Raw genomic sequence first — 19,006 nt, forward strand, 5'->3', positions numbered from 1 at the left:
CTATAGGGTTCGGGTATCGATTTGTCCAATTTTATCCAACAGTTTAACTGATAACCGAATAAACTTTTAAAAATACGATTTTAGCCTTAGGTATATAAATTTTCCAGTTCTACCAATTTTCTATCTATTGCTGTAACTTTCCCAAATTTGTCATTCAACACATAGTGAAACAATGTTTTAAAGTTTATCATATTCTTTGAGAGGGTTGTAACAATAGAGAAAGTTTATTATATTCTTTATACAATATATATTATCCTTCATCACTTTTTCCCTCCAGAATCTAGATTGAGTTATCTTACAGGTAAACCGATAATGATTGATACCCGATTAATCGGTAACTGGTTCGATTATCGATTTAACATATTTATAAATCGATAACCAATATGCCAAACCGAAAATATTCATAACCGATCGATATCCACCCCTAATTCGAGAAGGGGTATGTGAGGGGTTATGGTCCATATAGAGAAGTTTATAGAAACAATGTCGGCCTATTGACACAATTCAGCTCGTGAGTGGATTGGAATTTGGAAGTGTTGTAATTTAACGTTTTACTTTATCCCGAGTTGTTATCTATTTTATATTATTTTTAGCCAAATTATAAACATATTATAATTATATATATACACACTTTTTTAAAATAATATTAGGCACAGATACATAAAAAACAAATTTGCTAATTAAGCATCGTGGGATGAGCGTCTCCTCCATTTTCTCTCAACTAATTGTCTAGACATTTACTCATGTTCAGTTACAGTAATTGATCTTAAAATAGGTTTGAGCGATGCTTGTGGTCACAAGACACAACTCAGAGTCGTCACTCGATACCAAGAGTCACAAGAGTGGGGGCTTAGACCTAGAATGCAAGAATAGTGCCACATGTGACCAATTTAGCCCATAAAAAAGGGTACTGCCTGGCGCCTAAGGTTGATGAGATCATAATAATCATATTGAAGGGAAATTTTTCCAAATTTACTCCAAAAGAGGTACGTTAGAAGTTTATAGGCTGAATAGGGTCTATGAAATAATTGACTAGCTTTTGAGTTCTACTTTCCTATTAAGTAAATTACAGAAGTTTGAGTAAGAAAGTTGAATGTAAAGCTTTTACCCTCTCAAAAGTACTATTGAACTATACTATGTATGGTAAATTTGAAGTATTTTTTTTTCTCTGCCAGATGCTCCAATAACTACGTAGCTGCATATCCATATTGAGGACTACTTTCTAGTCTTTATGATTAGAATTAATGGAATACCCAACTTCTAGGCTACCTTCAGGAAATAATCATGTTTGACATTTCAAACGTGCAATATTTAAAATTAGAGAATGCCTTTTAATTGCCGCACTCTAACACAGATAATAGCTAAGGAATTAGGCAACTAGCTACATTATCCTCCAGAAAGCAGCCCCCCAACCCCAAAAATTTTGGAAAAGAAAATGAAAAAAAAAGTTTTATTTAAAGTACTTTATATTCATTTTCCTTTCAATCAGGCCATGATTTCCTAAGAAGACATCATCGGAGATCGGGTACCATCTAAATCTATGTGATTGGCACCCGACACACTATTCATCTCGAACGAATCAAATCATATGATGCATTTCAATCATATGCATGAAAATCAATTAACCGTGAAAGGCATTTGAAAATCATATATATTTTTAAGTCAAATATGAAATCTTTCAAATCCGAAACCATATTCAAAAGTTTTTCAAACAATGAAATAAAAATAAAATAAATATCCCTTCGTTCCAATTTATGTGAACTTATTTGACTGGGCACAAAATTTAAGAAATAATGAAGACTTTTGAAATTTGTGGTCCTAAACAAGTCAAAAAGGGGCCCAGAATATTTGTGTGGTTATAAAAGCTTTTCATTAACTGCTTGTTTGGATGGTTGTTTCATGACGCTTAATAATGTATCGTATTACATTGTACTGTATTGTTTAATGAATATATAACGTTTAGATAGATTGTATCATTTACCATCGTTTCATGATGTCACGCACCAACAATATGAAGAATAAACTTGCAACATTACCAAGAAAAAATAGGATACAAAGTAGAATTATTGAATAAAAAACATGATAAAGGATAAAATATGATTATTTAATAATAATGAAAGGCAAAATAGGAGAAAAAAAAAGCAAGGTAACATCGCCATCACACCAAATTCGTTGTTTCATAAAGTGACATTTTTCCAGCTTGTTTGGATCATTGTTACCCATCGTTTTATAATGTAAATATATTGTATTGTATTGTATTATTTTATGGATACAATATTTGTATAGATTGTATCGTTTGTTATTGTTAAATAATATTTTTGTTGTTTGATTTGATTGTATCATATTGTACCGTAACTGATAAGTTACTAAAATACCCTCAATTAAATACTAATGTTATCAAGAATTAAACATAAAAATAATTTAAGAAAACCTCTTCTACTAATTTATCACTGATTATGTAGCTTAAAAATAAGAGGAAAAACCTAAAGAAAAAGGTTAGCTATCATTAGCAAAAAAAAAAAGAAAGAAAAGAAGATAGAACAATGGAAAGAAACAAAGAAACGAACGGAGATTTGGAGATTTGGATTTTAAAATAAAGGCATTCTGGAAGATGGATGAAAGACAAAGTAGGTCGATAGGGATTTAGAGTTTAAAATAAAAATAAAAATAAAGGATAAAATATAATTATGGCGTAATAAGTAAGGGCATAATTGGAAAGAAAAATATGAAACAATCCCACCACATCAAATTTGTTGTTCCATAAAATGGGACTTTTTATTGTTCCGGAACAATGGATTTAACAATACAATATAATTAATTTTAAATAAAAAATTAAAACAAATATTATTTTGTGATAACAATACAATATGATACAAGGGCTAACAACCATCCAAACAAGCTGTTCGTCATTACGTATCGACGGATTTAACGATACGATACAACAAAATTTAAGTAACAATCAAAACAAACATTATATTTAAAATAACAATACGATACGATATAATGGATAACAATTATCCAAACAAGTTGTAAGGGTATGATTGTAAGTTTAAGCTAAGTTGTTTCTAAATTTAGAAAGGGGTCATTCTTTTTGGAACGGACCAAAAAAGAAATAGGTTCACATAAACTGGAATGGAGGGAGTATCATTTTATGTATGTCATATATAATTTTGTTCTACAATCCACTACAATTATTTATGAAGCCTCTGTACTTGTGATGGCCCAAAAAATCATCAATTGTTTTAGAAATAAATTTAGTGTCCCGAGGCCTAAAAACTTCCTTTGTATCTCACCTCGATATGTGTCCGCAGTCCAGACGTGTATCCAAAAAGCTATTTTGTGAAAATCTGTGAAGAATGATGAATTTTGCTTTAAAATAAATTTGAGTTGACTTCGGTCAATATTTTAGATAAATGGACCCGGACCCGTGCTTTTATGGTCCCGGAGAGTTCGTAGGAAAATATGGGACTTGGGCGTATGCCCGGAATTTAATTCCGAGGTCCAAAGCCCGAGAAATGGATTTTTGAAGAAAATTGTTTAACTGAAATTATAAGAGATTTTGGAAATTTGAATGTATTGGAATTTGATGGTATCGGATTCGTATTTTGGTTCCGGATCCCGGTACATGTCTTATATGGTATTTAAGTTGAGCCCGTAAAATTTGGTAAGAAACGGACTTGAAATGACGTAAATCGGACCATCGGTTGTTAAAAATGGAACTTAAGAGTTCATGAGATTTTTCCTTTGATTTTGATGCTAAATTCATTGTTAAAGGTGTTAATTTGGCGATTTGATCGCACGAGTAAGTCCATATGTTGTTTTTGAGTTAGTATGCATATTTGGTTTGGAGCTTCGAGGGCTCGGGTGAGTTTAGGATAGGTTTCGGGATGTTTTTGCACTTAGAAAAGTTGCAGGTTCACAGAAACTTGCAGGTCTCTGAAACCAGGCTCCATGGTCCGTGGTGGAGTCTTCGCGACTGCAGTGGAGTCTTCGAGACCGCGGTGGGAGTTATGCGGTGAGCAAGGCGAGGTCTTCGCGGCCGCGTTTCTTGCGGTCCGCGGTGGAGCTCCGGTGCCACGGTCCTTTTTTATGCGGTCCACGAAGAGGGTCTGAGAAGCGTATTTATATGGGACTTTTCAGTTATTTCTCCTTTTTCAAAACCACGAAACATAAGAGACAATTTTTCAAGGCACTCTTTCTTCTCCTAAATACTAGTAAGTGATCTTAAACTCATTTCTTTCACTCCTTAACTTCTTTTTAAAAGATTTCATCCTAGAATCTGGGGTTTTCATGGGGGAATTGGGAATTTTGGGTAAAACCTAAGAATATTGAAATTTGGGGATTTAGACCTCAAATTGAGGTCGGATTCAAAAACCAATTATATATCTGGGCTCGGGAGTGAATAGGTAATCGGGCTTTGGTCCAAATTTCGGGTTTGGACCAAGCGAGCCCGGGGTCGATTTTTGACTTTTTGGGGAAATCTTTATAAAACCTATTTTCATGCATTATAATTTATTCATTTAGCGTTTATTGATATCGTTAAGTAAATTGAGGCTAGATACAAGCGAAATGGTGGTGGAAACAAGAGGTAAAGCGGTAGTTGAGGCTTGAATTGTGTTTGTGGCATCGAGGTAAGTGTTTGGTCTAACCTTAGCTTGAGGGATTAGGAGTTTAGTCTTATTTACTATGTGCTAATTTTTGAGTACGACGTATAGGCATGGTGACGAGTATTTATACGTTGGTGTCAAGCATGCCTGTGAGTCATATGCTATGATTAATGTGACTCTGTTTCGTATTGTTCACGCTCTAGATGATGATTTCTATTGATGAATATGACTTATGGAAGTATTATTGTTAGTTGAACATTGTAGAGAATTGGCTCAAGTTGAGAATTTAATTGTTGAACATTGTATAACATTGGCTCAAGTTGAGAATTTAATTGATGAATATTGTAGAGCGTTGGCTCAAGTTGAGAATTGAGTTGTGAAGTAAATGTAGAAAAGAGAAGAGGTCTATGATATTATCTCTCTTGTCGGGATGTTATTGTTTTGATATTATCTCCCTTGCTGGGATATTATTATTTATGATATTGTTTCCCTTGCCGGGATATTGTTGTTTTGTTATTGTTCCCTTGTCGGGATTTTATTGTGATTTTATTGGTTCCCTTGCCCTTATTGCTTTGTGATTGTTGTTTGGGTGAGAAGACTGTTAAAGCACGAAGGGTGATGTCGTGCATAATATTTGTGAGAGAGTGTTGAAGCATAAAGGGTGATCCCGTGCATGTTATTTGTGAGAGAGTGTTAAAGCACGAAGGGTGATGCCGTGCACTTGTCTTTGATTTCCTAATTTTTATTGATAACTGAGTTATGGTTCCTCTACATTTAACTATTGGTTTTCTATTGATACTTGTTGTACCTCACAACATGATTCCCCTTCCTGTCTTTAATTGTGAAGTTCTGCCTTTATTTTCCGCTGTATATGATTTAATTGCATAGGTGTATTTGGTAGTCTAGTCCTAGCCTTGTCACTACTTCGCCAAGGTTAGGCTAGGCACTTACCAGCATATGGGGTCGGTTGTGCTGATACTACACTCTGCATTATGTGCAGATCCTAGTGCTGCAGCTTTTGGACCACTGTGAGGTTGCTGGATTCAGTCGAACAAGTGACCCGAGGTAGTCCTGCTGGCGTTCACAGGCCCTGCCATCTCCTTCTTTCTTTTCATTCTGTTTCTTTCATGTATTCCAGAGACAACGTTGCATTAATCTTTCAAGACCATTATATTTAGTATTCCTAGGCAGTCTGTGAATTGGTGACACCAGTTTTGGGTAGTCTATGCTTAAGGAATTGTATTGGTAATATTTAAATGGTTATATTTTGTTCTTCCGCTTATTAAATTCCGTTATTTTTATAATGTTGGTCCTTAATTGCTAAAGTATTAAAATGGGAAAAAGGTAAATAATTTAAATGGTTGGCTTGCCTAGCTTTTACTAATAGGTTCCATCACAACTCCCGAGAGTGGGGAAATCCGGGTCGTGACAAGTTGGTATCAGAGCTCTAGGTTACTTAGGTCTCATAATTCACGGATAAGCTTAGTAGAGTCTGAGGGATCGGTACGGAGACGTCTGTATTTATCCCCCAGAGGCTACATATTTAGGAAAAATTTCACTTCTATTCTTCTCTATCGTGCCATTTTGCTCTCTCAATGCTAAATTGAAATCTCTACTTTTGTCCTTTCATGAATTGTGAGGTCATGTACCGCTTCTTAAGCCATGTAGAAACACAAACCGGTGATAGATCAGCTAGATTTTCGGAGGCTTTGTGGAGGTTGGATAGGTTTCACCAAGCTCTTCACTACCACTTTCAGTGGTGCATCTTCTGAGGATCCCCATGATTATTTAGACAGCTGTCATGAGGTTCTCAGGAACATGGGGATAGTGGAGACCAATGGGGTCGACTTTGCTGCTTTTCGCTTATCTGGGTTCGCCAAGACTTAGTGGAGAGATTATTGTTTGGCTAGACCAGTTGGGTTATCAGCTTTGACTTGGGATCAGTTTTCTCAGCTATTTCTGGAGAAGTTTCTTCCTATCACTCAGAGGGAGAGCTATCAGAGGCAGTTTGAGCATCTCCGGTAGGGTTCTATGACTGTTACTCAGTACGAGACCAGGTTTATTGATTTGGCCCGTCATGCTCTTCTTATACTTCCCATTGAGAGAGAAAGAGAGAGAGAGAGAGAGAGAGAGAGAGAGAGAGAGAGAGAGAGAGAGAAGAGGTTCATTGAGGGACGCATTCATCATATTCGACTTCAGATGGCTAAGGAGACGGGGAGCGAAATTTCCTTTCAGGATGCGAAACCAATGTGGCCAGGAGGGTTGAGATGGTTTTATCACAGGGGGTGGTCAGGGGTCTGACAAGAGGCCTAGGCATTCAGGCAGATTCAGTGGTGCCTCGTCTAGAGGAAGGGATTCGTATGGTAGAGGCCATCCTCCTAGGCCTTCTCATTCAGCACTTCAGGCTTCTTATGGTGCTCTAGGTAGCCGTGGTTCTCGTATGCAGTATTCTGATCGGTTGCCCTACAGTGCACCGCCAGCCCCTATCAGTGCACCTCTGCTCAAGAGTTTTCAGAGTGGTTATTTAGGCCGTCAGGGGCAGCAGTCTCAGCCTCCGATGGCTTGTTATACATGTGGCGATACGGGGCATATTGCTAGATTTTTCCCTCGGACACCGAGCAGCTCTCAGCATAAAGGTTCCAGTGCCATGGTTCAGGCACTGAGTGTTCCACCGCCCGCCCAGCCAGCTAGAGGTGGAGGTAGAGGTGCTAGTTGTAGAGGTAGAGGTATTAGAGGTGGAGGTAAGGTCACTAGATGTGGAGGCCAGCCAGCAGTAGGTCGTCCCAGAGATGTAGTTCAGAGTGGTGGGGCCCTGCCCCGATGTTATGCTCTTCCATCTAGGCCTGAGGCTGAGGCTTCCGATGTATTTATCACATGTACTGTTCTTGTTTGTAGTAGAGATGCTTCAGTTCTATTTGATCCAGGGTTTACATACTCCTATGTGTCATCTTATTTTGCACCGTATCTGGTCATGCCTAGTGATTCTTTGAGTGGTCCTGTATATGTGTCTACACCGGTGGGTGATTCTATTGTTGTAGATTGTGTCCATTGTTCATGTATAGTTGTAATTGGGGGTTTTGAGACTCGAGTAGATTTGTTACTGTTGGACATGGTTGATTTTGATGTTTATTGGGGATAGACTGGATAATCACCTTACCACGCTATCTTGGACTGTCACGCCAAGACTGTGACCTTAGCCTTGCCGGGTTTACCTTGTTTAGAGTGGAGAGGGACTCCTAGTCATATTACCCGTAGTGTTATCTCATATATGAAGGCTCGGCGAATGTTCGAGAAGGGGTGTTTGGCCTATTTGGCATATGTTCGTGATTCTAGTGCTGAGGTTCCTTCCATGGATTCTATGCCTGTTGTTCGTGAGTTTCCTGATGTTTTTCCTTCAGACCTGCCGGGTATGCCACCCGATAGGGATATTGACTTCTGCATTGATTTGGCTCCGGGCACCTAGCCCATTTCTATCCCACCATATCGTATGGCCCTGCCTGAGTTGAAAGAGTTGAAGGAGCAGTTGCAAGACTTGCTTAATAAGGGCTTCATTAGACCTAGTGTCTCGCCTTGGGGTGCGCCAGTGTTGTTTGTGAAGAAGAAGGACGAATTGATGAGGATGTGTATAGATTACGGTAGTTAAACAAGGCTACAATCAAGAATAAGTATCCATTACTGAGGATTGATGATTTGTTTGATCAGCTTCAGGGTGCCAAGGTAGTTTCGAAAATTTACTTGAGATTTGGCTACCATCGATTGAGGATTATAGCATCCGATGTCCCTAAGACAACTTTTCGCACTCGGTACAGGCATTTTGAGTTCTTGGTGATGTCATTCGGGTTGACAAATGGCCCAACATCTTTTATGGATTTGATGAATCGAGTTTTCAGACCTTACTTGGATTCGTTCGTGATAGTGTTTATTGATGATATTTTGATCTATTTCCGTAGACGGGAAGAGCATGAGCAACATCTGAGAGTGGTTCTGCAGACTTTGAGAGATAGTCAGTTGTATGCCAAGTTTTCGAAGTGTGAGTTCTGGTTGAGTTCAGTTGCCTTCTTGGGTCACGTTGTTTCAACAGAGGGTATTCAGGTGGATCCAAAAAACATAGAGGCAGTCAAGAACTGGCCTAGACCCGCATCAGCTACAGAGATCCGGAGTTTCTTGAGTTTGGTAGGCTGTTATCGTCAGTTTGTGGAAGGGTTTTCATCTATTGCAGCCCCGATGACCAAGTTGACTCAGAAGGGTGCCCAGTTTAGGTGATCAGACGAGTGTGAGGCGAGCTTTTAGAAGCTCAAGACAGCTTTGACTACGACGTCGGTGTTGGTTTTGCCCACAGGTTCAGGGCCATATACAATTTATTGTGATGCATCTCGTATTGGACTTGGTACGGTGTTGATACAGGATGGCAAGGTCATTGCTTATGCTTCACGGCAGTTGAAGATTCATGAGAAGAACTATCCAGTTTATGATTTGGATTTAGCAGCCATTGTTCACGCATTGAGGATTTGGAGGCACTACCTATATGGCGTGTTATGTGAGGTGTTCACGGATCACAAGAGTTGCAATACTTGTTCAAGTAGAAGGAGCTAAATTTGAGGTAGAGAAGGTGGTTGGAGTTACTAAAGGACTATGATATCACCATCTTATATCATCTAGGAAAGGCCAATGTGGTGGCTGATGCTTTGAGTAGGAAGTCAGCCAATATGGCCAGTCTCGTGTATATTCTAGTCGGTGAGAGACCGTTTGCCTTGGATGTTCAGGCTTTGGCCAATCCAGTTTGTGAGGTTGGATGTTTCTGAGCCCAACCGTGTGTTAGCTTGCACAGTCGCTCGTTCTTCATTATTTGAGTGTATCCGATATCGGCAGTATGATGATCCTCATTTGTGTGTCCTTAGGGACATGGTGCAGCACGGTGGTGCCAAGCAGGTCACAGTGGGAGATGATGGAGATTTGAGGATGCAGGGTCGTATTTGTGTGCCTAATGTTGATGGACTTTGAGAGTTGATTTTAGAGGAGTCTCATAGTTCCCGGTACTTTATTCATCCGGGCACCACTAAGATGTATTAGGATTTGCGGCAGCATTATTGGTGGAGGAGGATGAAGAAAGATATTGTTGCATATGTGGCTCGGTGTTTGAATTGTCAGCAGAAAAAGTACGGGCATTAGAGACCTGGTGGTTTGTTCTAGAAGATTGAGATGCCTGAGTGTACGTGGGAGCGTATTACTATGGGCTTTGTTGTTGGACTCCTACGGACTCAAAGGAAGTTTGATACAGTGTGGGTTATTGTTGATAGACTGACCAATTCATCACATTTCATTCATGTGGTAGTCTTCTATTCTTCTGAGAGGTTAGCTGAGATCTATATCCGGGAGATTGTTCGTCCTCATGGTGTGCCTGTGTTTATCATTTCGGACCGAGGTATGTAGTTTACCTCACATATCTAGAGAGCAGTTCAGCGTGAGTTGCGCACACGGGTCGAGTTAAGCAAAACGTTTCATCCTCAGACGGACAGGCAGTCCGAGCGTACTATTTAGATTTTGGAGGATATGCTCCAAGCTTGTAACATTGACTTTGGAGGCTCGTGGGATCAGTTCTTGCCTTTAGCGGAGTATTCCTACAACAACAGCTACCAGTCGAGCATCCAGATGGCTCCTTATGAGGTTTTATATGGTTGGGTGGTTTGAGCCGGGAGAGGCTCGGTTGTTGGGTACCGATCTAGTACAGGAGGCCTTAGACAAGGTTAGGATCATTCAGGATAGGTTTCGTACAGCTCAGTCCAGGCAAGAGAGTTATGCCAACTGTAAGGTTCGTGATGTGACATTCATGGTCGGCGAGCAGGTATTGCTTCGGGTGTCGCCTATAAAGGGGAGAGGTGGCTTACAGACTTGAGTTGCCGCCGAGTTTATCAGTCGTGCATCTAGTGTTTCATGTGTCCATGCTTCAGAAGTATCACGGTGATCCATCCCACGTGTTAGATTTCAACACTGTCCAGTTGGACAAGGACTTGTTCTATAAGGAGGAGCCAGTAGCTATTCTAGACCGGCAGGTTCATCAGTTGAGATCAAAGAGTTTCCCTTTTGTTCGTGTTCAGTGGAGAGGTTAGCCTATTAAGGCATCGACATGGGAGTCCGAGTCCGATATGCGGAGCCGTTATACCCATCTTTTCTCCGACTCAGGTACTTCTTTCTTATGTCCGTTCGAGGATGAACAGTTGTTTTAGAGGTGGAGAATGTGATGACCCAAAAGGTCATCACTTGTTTTAGAAATAAATTCAGTGTCCCGAGACCTTAAAACCTCCTTTTTGTCTTACCTCGATATGGGTGCGCAGTCTGAGCGTGTATTCAGAAAGCTATTTTGTGAAAATCTGTGAAGAATGATGAATTTTGCTTTAAAATGAATTTGAGTTGACTTTGGTCAACATTTTAGGTAAACAGACCCGGACCCGTGCTTTAACGGTCTTGGAGGGTGCGTAGGAAAATATGGGACTTGGGCATATGCCCGGAATTGAATTCCAAGGTTCCAAGCCCGAGAAATGAATTTTTGAAGAAAATTGTTTAACTAAAATTATAAGAGATTTTGAAAATTTGAATGTATTGGAATTTGATGGTATCAGGCCCGTATTTTGGTTCCGGAGCCCGGTCAGGTCTTATATGGTATTTAAGTTGAGCCCATAAAATTTTATAAGAAACAGACATGAAATGACGTGAATCGAACCATCGGTTGTTAAAAATGGAACTTAAGAGTTCATGAGATTTTTCCTTTGATTTTGATGCTAAATTCGTTGGTAAAGGTATTAATTTGGCGATTTGATCGCACGAGTATGTCCATATGATATTTTTGAGTTAGTATGCATATTTGGTTTGGTGCCCCGAGGGCTCGGGTGAGTTTAGGATAGGTTTCGGGATGTTTTTGCACTCAAAAAAGTTGCAGGTCTTAGAAAACCATCCTCCGCGGTCCGCGGTGGAGTCTTCGCGACCGCACTGGGAGTTATGCGGTCCGCGGTGAGCAAGGCCAGGTCTTTGCGCCCGCGCTCGATTTGTTGTGGTCCACGGTGGAGCTTTGCGGCCGCGGTCCTTTTTATGCGGTCCGCGGAGAGGGTCTGAGAGGAGTATTTAAACGGGACTTTTCAGTTATTTCTCCTTTTTCAAATCTTTAAAACATAAGAGACAATTTTTCAAGGTACTCTTTCTTCTCCAAAACACTAGTAGGTGATCTTAAACTCATTTCTTTCACTCCTTAACTTTATTTTACAAGATTTCATCGTAGAATCTAGGGTTTTCATGGGGGAATTGGGAATTTTGGGTAAAACCTAAGAATATTAAAATTTGGGGATTTAGACCTCAAATTGAGGTCGCATTCCAAACCAATTATATATCTGGGCTCGGAGATGAATGAGTAATCGGGTTTTGGTCCGAATTCGGGTTTGGACCAAGCGGGCCCGGGGTCGATTTTTGACTTTTTGGGGAAATCTTTATAAAACCTATTTTCATGCATTAGAATTTATTCATTTAGCATTTATTGATATCGTTAAGTAAATTGTGGCTAGATACAAGCGAATTGGTGGTGGAAACAAAAGGTAAGCAGTAGTTGAGGCTTGAATTGTGTTCGTGGCATTAAGGTAAGTGTTTGGTCTAACCTTAGCTTGAGGGATTAGGAGTTGAGTCTTATTTGCTATGTGCTATTTGTTGAGTACGACGTATAGGCATGGTGATGAGTTTCTATACGTTGGTGTCAAGCATGCCCGTGAGTCTTACACTATGATTAATGTGACTTCATTTCGTATTGTTCATGCTCTATATGATGATTTCTATTGATGAATATGACTTGTGGAAGTATTATTGTTAATTGAACATTGTAGAGGCGTTGGCTCAAGTTGAGAATTTAATTGTTGAACATTGTAGAGCATTGACTCAAGTTGAGAATTTAATTGCAGAACATTATAGAGCGTTGGCTGAAGTTGAGAATTGAATTGTTGAACATTGTAGAGTGTTGACCCAAGTTGAGAATTGAGTTGTGAAGTAAATGTAGAAAAGAGAAGAGGTCTATGATATTATCTCCCTTGCCTGTATGTTATTGTTTTGATATTATCTCCCTTGCCGGGACATTATTATTCATGATATTGTTTCCCTTGCCCTTATTGCTTTGTGATTGTTGTTTGGGTGAGGAAGAATGTTAAAGCATGAAGTGTCGTGCATGATAATTGTGATAGAGTGTTAATGCACGAAGGGTGATGCTGCTGCACGATGTACCATTTCGTGCCTTTATATGAGTGATAATGCACGAAGGATCATTCCGTGCCATAATATGTGAGGTAAAAGCACGAAGGGTGATGCCGTGCCGATTATATTGATTCTTATGGTGAGGAAGAGAGTAAAAGCACGAAGGGTGATGCTGTGCACTTGTCCTTGATTTTCCTGATTCTTGCTGATAATTAAGTTAGGGTGTTCTTTACGTTTATTTACAGATTTTCTGTTGTTACTTGATTTTATTGTGATGTTATTGATTTCCTTGCCCAAATTGCTTTGTGATTGTTGCTTGGGTGAGGAAGAGTGTAAAGCACGAACGGTGATGCCGTGCATGATATTTGTGAGAGAGTGTTAAAGCACGAAGGGTGATGCCGTACATGTTATTTGTGAGAGAGTGTTAAAGCACGAAGGGTGATGTCGTGCACTTGTATTTGATTTCCTGATTTTTATTGATAACTGAGTTATGGTTTCTCTACATTTAACTGTTGGTTTTCTATTGATACTTGTTGTACCCCACAGCATGATTCCCCCTTCCTATCTTTAATTGTGAAGCTCTGCCTTTATCTTCTACTGTGTATGATTTAACTGCATAGGTTTATTTGGTAGTCTGGTCCTAGCCTCGTCACTACTTTGCCGAGGTTAGGCTAGGTACTTACCATCACATGGGGTCGGTTGTGCTAATACTTCACTCTACACTGTGTGCAGATCCCAGTTCTACAGCTTTTGGACCACTGTGAGGTTGTTGCCTTCCGTCCAATAGGCTACTCGAGGTAGTCCTGCTGGCGTCTGCCAGCCCTGGTGTCTCCTTCTATCTTTTCATTCTGTTTCTTTCATGTATTCCAGAGACAACATTGTATTAATCTTTCAAACTTTTATTTTTAGTATTCCTAGATAGTGTGTGAATTCGTGATACCAGTTCTGGGTAGTCTATGCTTAAGGAATTGTATTGGTAATATTTAAATGGTTATATTTTGTTCTTCCGCTTATTAAATTCCGCTGTTTATATAATGTTGGTCCTTAATTGCTAAAGGATTAAAATGGAAAAAAGTTAAATAATTCAAATGGTTGGCTTGCCTAGCTTTCGTTAGTAGGCGCCATCATGACTCCCGGGTGGGGAAATTCAGGTTTTGACAATACCAAGGAATAGAACTAACCACTTGGGACAATTACAGACAAAAAGAAAATATGAATACACATGATAGCTACTACGAAATAGAGGTGGTGCCTCAACATATACATTGGAAAATGAGTCATCCTAGCCCTGTCCACGTATTATATGTCACACTAAAATATGTAAAGTAGGTGGAGCCTTGAAAGGAGGCCCACGTGGACTGAGCAATCTGTCATCGTACTTAATAAGTATCATAGACTCTCTCTAACTCAAGTTCCTCAGACAAGGCTTTAAAAATAATTCAACTAGTATTTGGTAGAAAACGACAAACAATTATATCTATTTATGCTCTGTATCATTTTAAATAAAAAGATTAGTGAGATGTAATATGATATAAATTTTTAAAACATTTATATCAATCCTATGAAATCATTTCAATGGATTTTTTTCTCGATCCAATCCTCCCCCGTGAGATGTCGTGATGGCACCTAGTCTCTACGACTATGTAAGCCTAACATTTGTGGAAATAACCAAAAAATGAAAGCAAAACCTTAACAACTAACATCAACAAATATTTAAATACTGATAGGAATGCCGCCGGCATGTACAATAACCAACTCTCAAAATATACACAAAATTTCTTCCAAGACCTGGAACACCATAAGTCACAAGCTTCTAAGATTTTTGTCTAACTGTTTCTAAACATCAATAACTAGAAGAAATAAAGGAAGAACCACCTGAAAGGGGATAGAGGGGCACTCCGAGATCTGCAAATGCAGGATCAACATCGCAAACGCAAAGCATAAAATTTCACCTGCCTCCAGTTCCTCTTCGCGAATGCGGGACACCCCTCGCGAACGCGAAGAAGGAAATTAGAACTGGAGAATACCAGAAAATCTGCAATTTTTCCTAAGTCCAAAATGATCCGTTAATCACTTGAAATCACCTCAAGGCCGCTGGGACCTCAACCAAGCATACCTACCAGTCCTAAAATACCATACAAACTTAATCGAGCCCTCAAAGCACCTCAAACAACAACAAAAATACGAATCACCCTTCAATCCAAATTTAATGAACTTGAAACTTCAAATTTCTACAACCGATGCCAAAATCTATCAAATCACACCCGATTGACCTCAAATTTTGCATACAAGTCATATTCAACATTACGCACATACTCCAACTTTCGAAATCGGAATCCGACCCTGATATCAAAAAGTTCACTTCCCCAAAAATTTGACTTTTACCATTTCAAACCTATATCAGCTACAAACCTTCAATTCAGGATCCGAACACGCTCCTAAGTCCAAATTCACCAATAGAGCTATCGGAACCGATGAAACTCTATTCTGGAGTCGTCTTCATACAGTTCTGACTAAAGTCAAAATCCTAAGACTTAAGCTTCCGTTTTAGGGACTAAGTGTCCCAAAACACTCCGAAACCAAAAATAAACCTCCCGATAAGTCACATAAGCAGATAAAGATACGAGAGAAGCAGTAAATAGGGGATCGTGGCTATTAATCTTAAAATGACCGGCCAGGTCATTACAAATTTAGTCATTGAAATCACTTTTGGGTCCTTAAGCCTAAAAATAAGAAAATTATCTTTTGCCTTTCATCAAAAATACTATATTGACATTGATAATATAAGACCACTAGGTGATTAACCTAGCAATAAGTTGTGATGACCCAATAGGTCGTCTATAATTTTACCTTTTATTTCTGCATTTCGAAACCTTGAATAGCTCCGATTAGCCTTCCTCGATTTGCATGCACAGTCCGTGTCTTTTACCGGAAGGTTTTTATGTAAGAAATTGATGAAAATATGAAATCATGCCTTAATTATGTGCATGTTTGGTTTGGAGACTGAGGGGCTCGTGTGAGTTTCGAATAGGCCACGAAGTAATTTTTCGACTTAGAATAATAGTAGGTGCATGTGTGTTTCTGGTGCTGAACTACAGATCTCGCATTTGCAAGGTCTGGCTCGCAAATGCAACCCTCAATTTTGCGAAGAATGTATCGCATTTGCGAGCATAGTCTAGGTTGGGAAGAGTTCACATTTGCGGGCTCTGCATCTTCGCAATTGCGAAGGATTCAATCGCAATTGCTACCATTGTCTACTTGGTGCTTCTTCACATTTACGAAGTATTGTTCGCATTTGCGAACTTCCTTAGTTCGCATTTGAGACAAAATTGTCACATTTGCGACGACAATAGGCTTAATGGCTTTTGCGCATTTGCAAAAAGGTCCATTGCTTTTGCGATCATCGTAATTGCAATAAATACAGCTGAGTAAAAGAGGGGAAAACGAGAATTAACTTATTTCTTTCAAATTCTCAACCCTAAACACCTCAGAGGCGATTTTCCCAAGAGTTTTTCTTCCTAAATTCATTGGTAAGTGACTTTAATCTATTTTATTTTAATTGCCCATTACATTTCATAAGTTTCAGCAACAAATCTAGAATTTTTCATGCTATAAATTAAGGGTTTGGGTAGAATTAGGGATTTTTGTAGATTTGGGATTTAGACCTAGAATTGAGGTCGGATTTCGAAATAAATTACATAACCGGGCTTGGGGGTGAATGGATGTTCGGGTTTTGGTCCAAATTTTGGTTTTGACCAAGCGAGCCCGGGGTTAACCTTTGTTGACTTTTTCAATAATAATTTAAATTGAACCTCTTTCATTCGTAGGTAGTTTCTAAGGCTTATATTGAATCGTTTGGTTAATGCTAGATTTGGTTGGTTTGGAGGCTTGTTCGAAAGGCAAGGCCGTAGTTGAACTTTGAGTTGATTGTTGAGTGAGGTAAGTGTTGGGTCTAACCTTGATTTGAGGGAATTAGGAACCCTTGAGCTATGTGCTATGTGAATTATATGTGTAGTGGCGTTTATGTGAGGTGACAAGTATATATATACTGTCAAATTACTTGTTTCCATGCTTTCCCGTATTTCATTAATTACATGTTTTCATGACTTAACCGTTACATTACTTGTTTTCTCTATCTTCATTGCTTAATATTATATCTTGTCTTCATCCCTTAATTGCGACATGCTTATTTGACTTCCATGCCATAATTTCTACTTGCCATTTAGCATTTCTTGTATTAAAATGTCGATCCCCTCCTTAATTCCATACTAATTTGCTAATTGTCTCGATTTGTTTCTCTCATATATCTAAATTATCTTATGCCTTATTACCTTGTTATTTCATATTAATTGTTGCCTTCATTGAAGTAATTTCACTTGTATGTATTGTTAAAAGTAGATATCGTTGAGTTGGTAAAGTTGAGACATCCGAGAAGTTCGAGCCTCTTGATTATCATGTTATTCTCCATTGCTCGTACATTTGTTCTCTTGATGTATAATTTCTTGTAAATCTTAATGACATTGCTTGGGGAGCAGGTTGCACGCCGCATGAAAATTGAAAAGAAATGAAGTGAAAAGAGTGGAATAAGGATGGACTATGATATTGACAGATGATTATAAGGAGGGGCCGGGTTGCGCGCCGCAACGGATTTGTTTAAAGTTTATATTGTCGGATCAGGTTGCATGCTACAACATGTTGATGAAAGTTATATTTGTTAAGATTGTAGAATTGGCCTTGGTTGTTGAGATGAGTTCTACAACTGGTTATTCAGGACTCTCTGCTGGTTGATTTTGAGTTTTGTTGATATGAGTTACCTGCTTTACTTCTATTCCTGTCTTTTCTATTTTCTATTATTATTATTATTATTATTATTATTATTATTATTATTATTATTATTATTATTATTATTATTATTATTATTATTATTATTATTATTATTATTATTATTATTATTATTATTATTATTGCGTACATGTTAATGTAAGTGACCCGCCTTGGCCTCATCACTACATCGAGGTTAGTGATAACTACGGATTCTATCTTATCTTATGCTCTCTTTTGCTTAGGTTTTGGATAAAAATGTGTAAAATTATTCCCGAAAACTAACTTATTGTGCTTGTTTGCAGGGTTTGGTCAAAATGAAGCAAAAAGTCATAACCAACTCATAAAGGAGTTAAACCTGCACAAGTTCAAAACTGAGCTAAAAGCACTGCCAGCAATGAAATTTTGTGGCCGCGGAAGGTCCACCACTGTGGTGAACATAATTACGCTCTCAACGGACTTAAGGTTCAGAGAAGGCAATTTTGGCACAACAAACACCGTTGATCGCGGTGAAATAGCGCGGCAACGGAATTACTTGACGCGGTCGCGGTCCAAATTCCGCTGAGGGCGAAATTGAGAATCAGAGGAATGGAGATTTGAGCTCAAATGAAGAGAGCGGTCCGCGAACATATTTCGCGGCCGCGTTTGAAGACAACGTGGAGGCAGTTGCTTTTCCGCTCCCAGCGGAATCAAGTTCAGACCAAGATCAGAAAAGAAGAAACGCGGTCCGCGCTTGCTTTTGCGTGGCTGCGGAAGTCCAAGCGCTGAGGCGCTCATTATTCCACTGTTAGTGGAACCTCCGTAGGGGCATTTTTGTCCAGTAATTTCAGGTGTGTATAAATAGATCTTTTTCAGATTTTTAGGATATATTTTTGTACTCAGAAGCTCGTGAACCGCCGTACTTAGCTATTTTGAGTAATTTTAGAGTATCTTTAGCTATTATTCTTAGATTTTATCTTTGTAATCAACATTTATGGCTTATATTCATCTCCATCTTTGATTTCTACCTTTATTATGAGTAGCTAAACCCATTAGCTACGGTTGTGACCCAACCCTAGTGTGGGTATTTAATGGGTCTTCTATTTTAGGGCTTAATTGTTTATGGGTTAGTGATATTTAGCTTGTTTCATGCTTTAATTATAGAATTGGTGGTTGCAAACACTGATTCATGCCTTTATGACTTAGGCTCTTCTTGAGAAAGAGGGACTAAGTCTAGGAAACTCAGGCTAACAAGGAATTGGTGTGCATTCAAGAGATTGATAGCCCCAATTAAAGGGTTAAATCTTGAGATAGTAATATCCGACTTGAGCCAATTTTACTTGTATTGTTTGAACACCCAATTGGGCTTGAGAAAG

This window comes from Nicotiana tabacum, chromosome 8 (genome assembly GCF_000715075.1).
Source record: "Nicotiana tabacum cultivar K326 chromosome 8, ASM71507v2, whole genome shotgun sequence".
NCBI classification, from domain to species: domain Eukaryota; kingdom Viridiplantae; phylum Streptophyta; class Magnoliopsida; order Solanales; family Solanaceae; genus Nicotiana; species Nicotiana tabacum.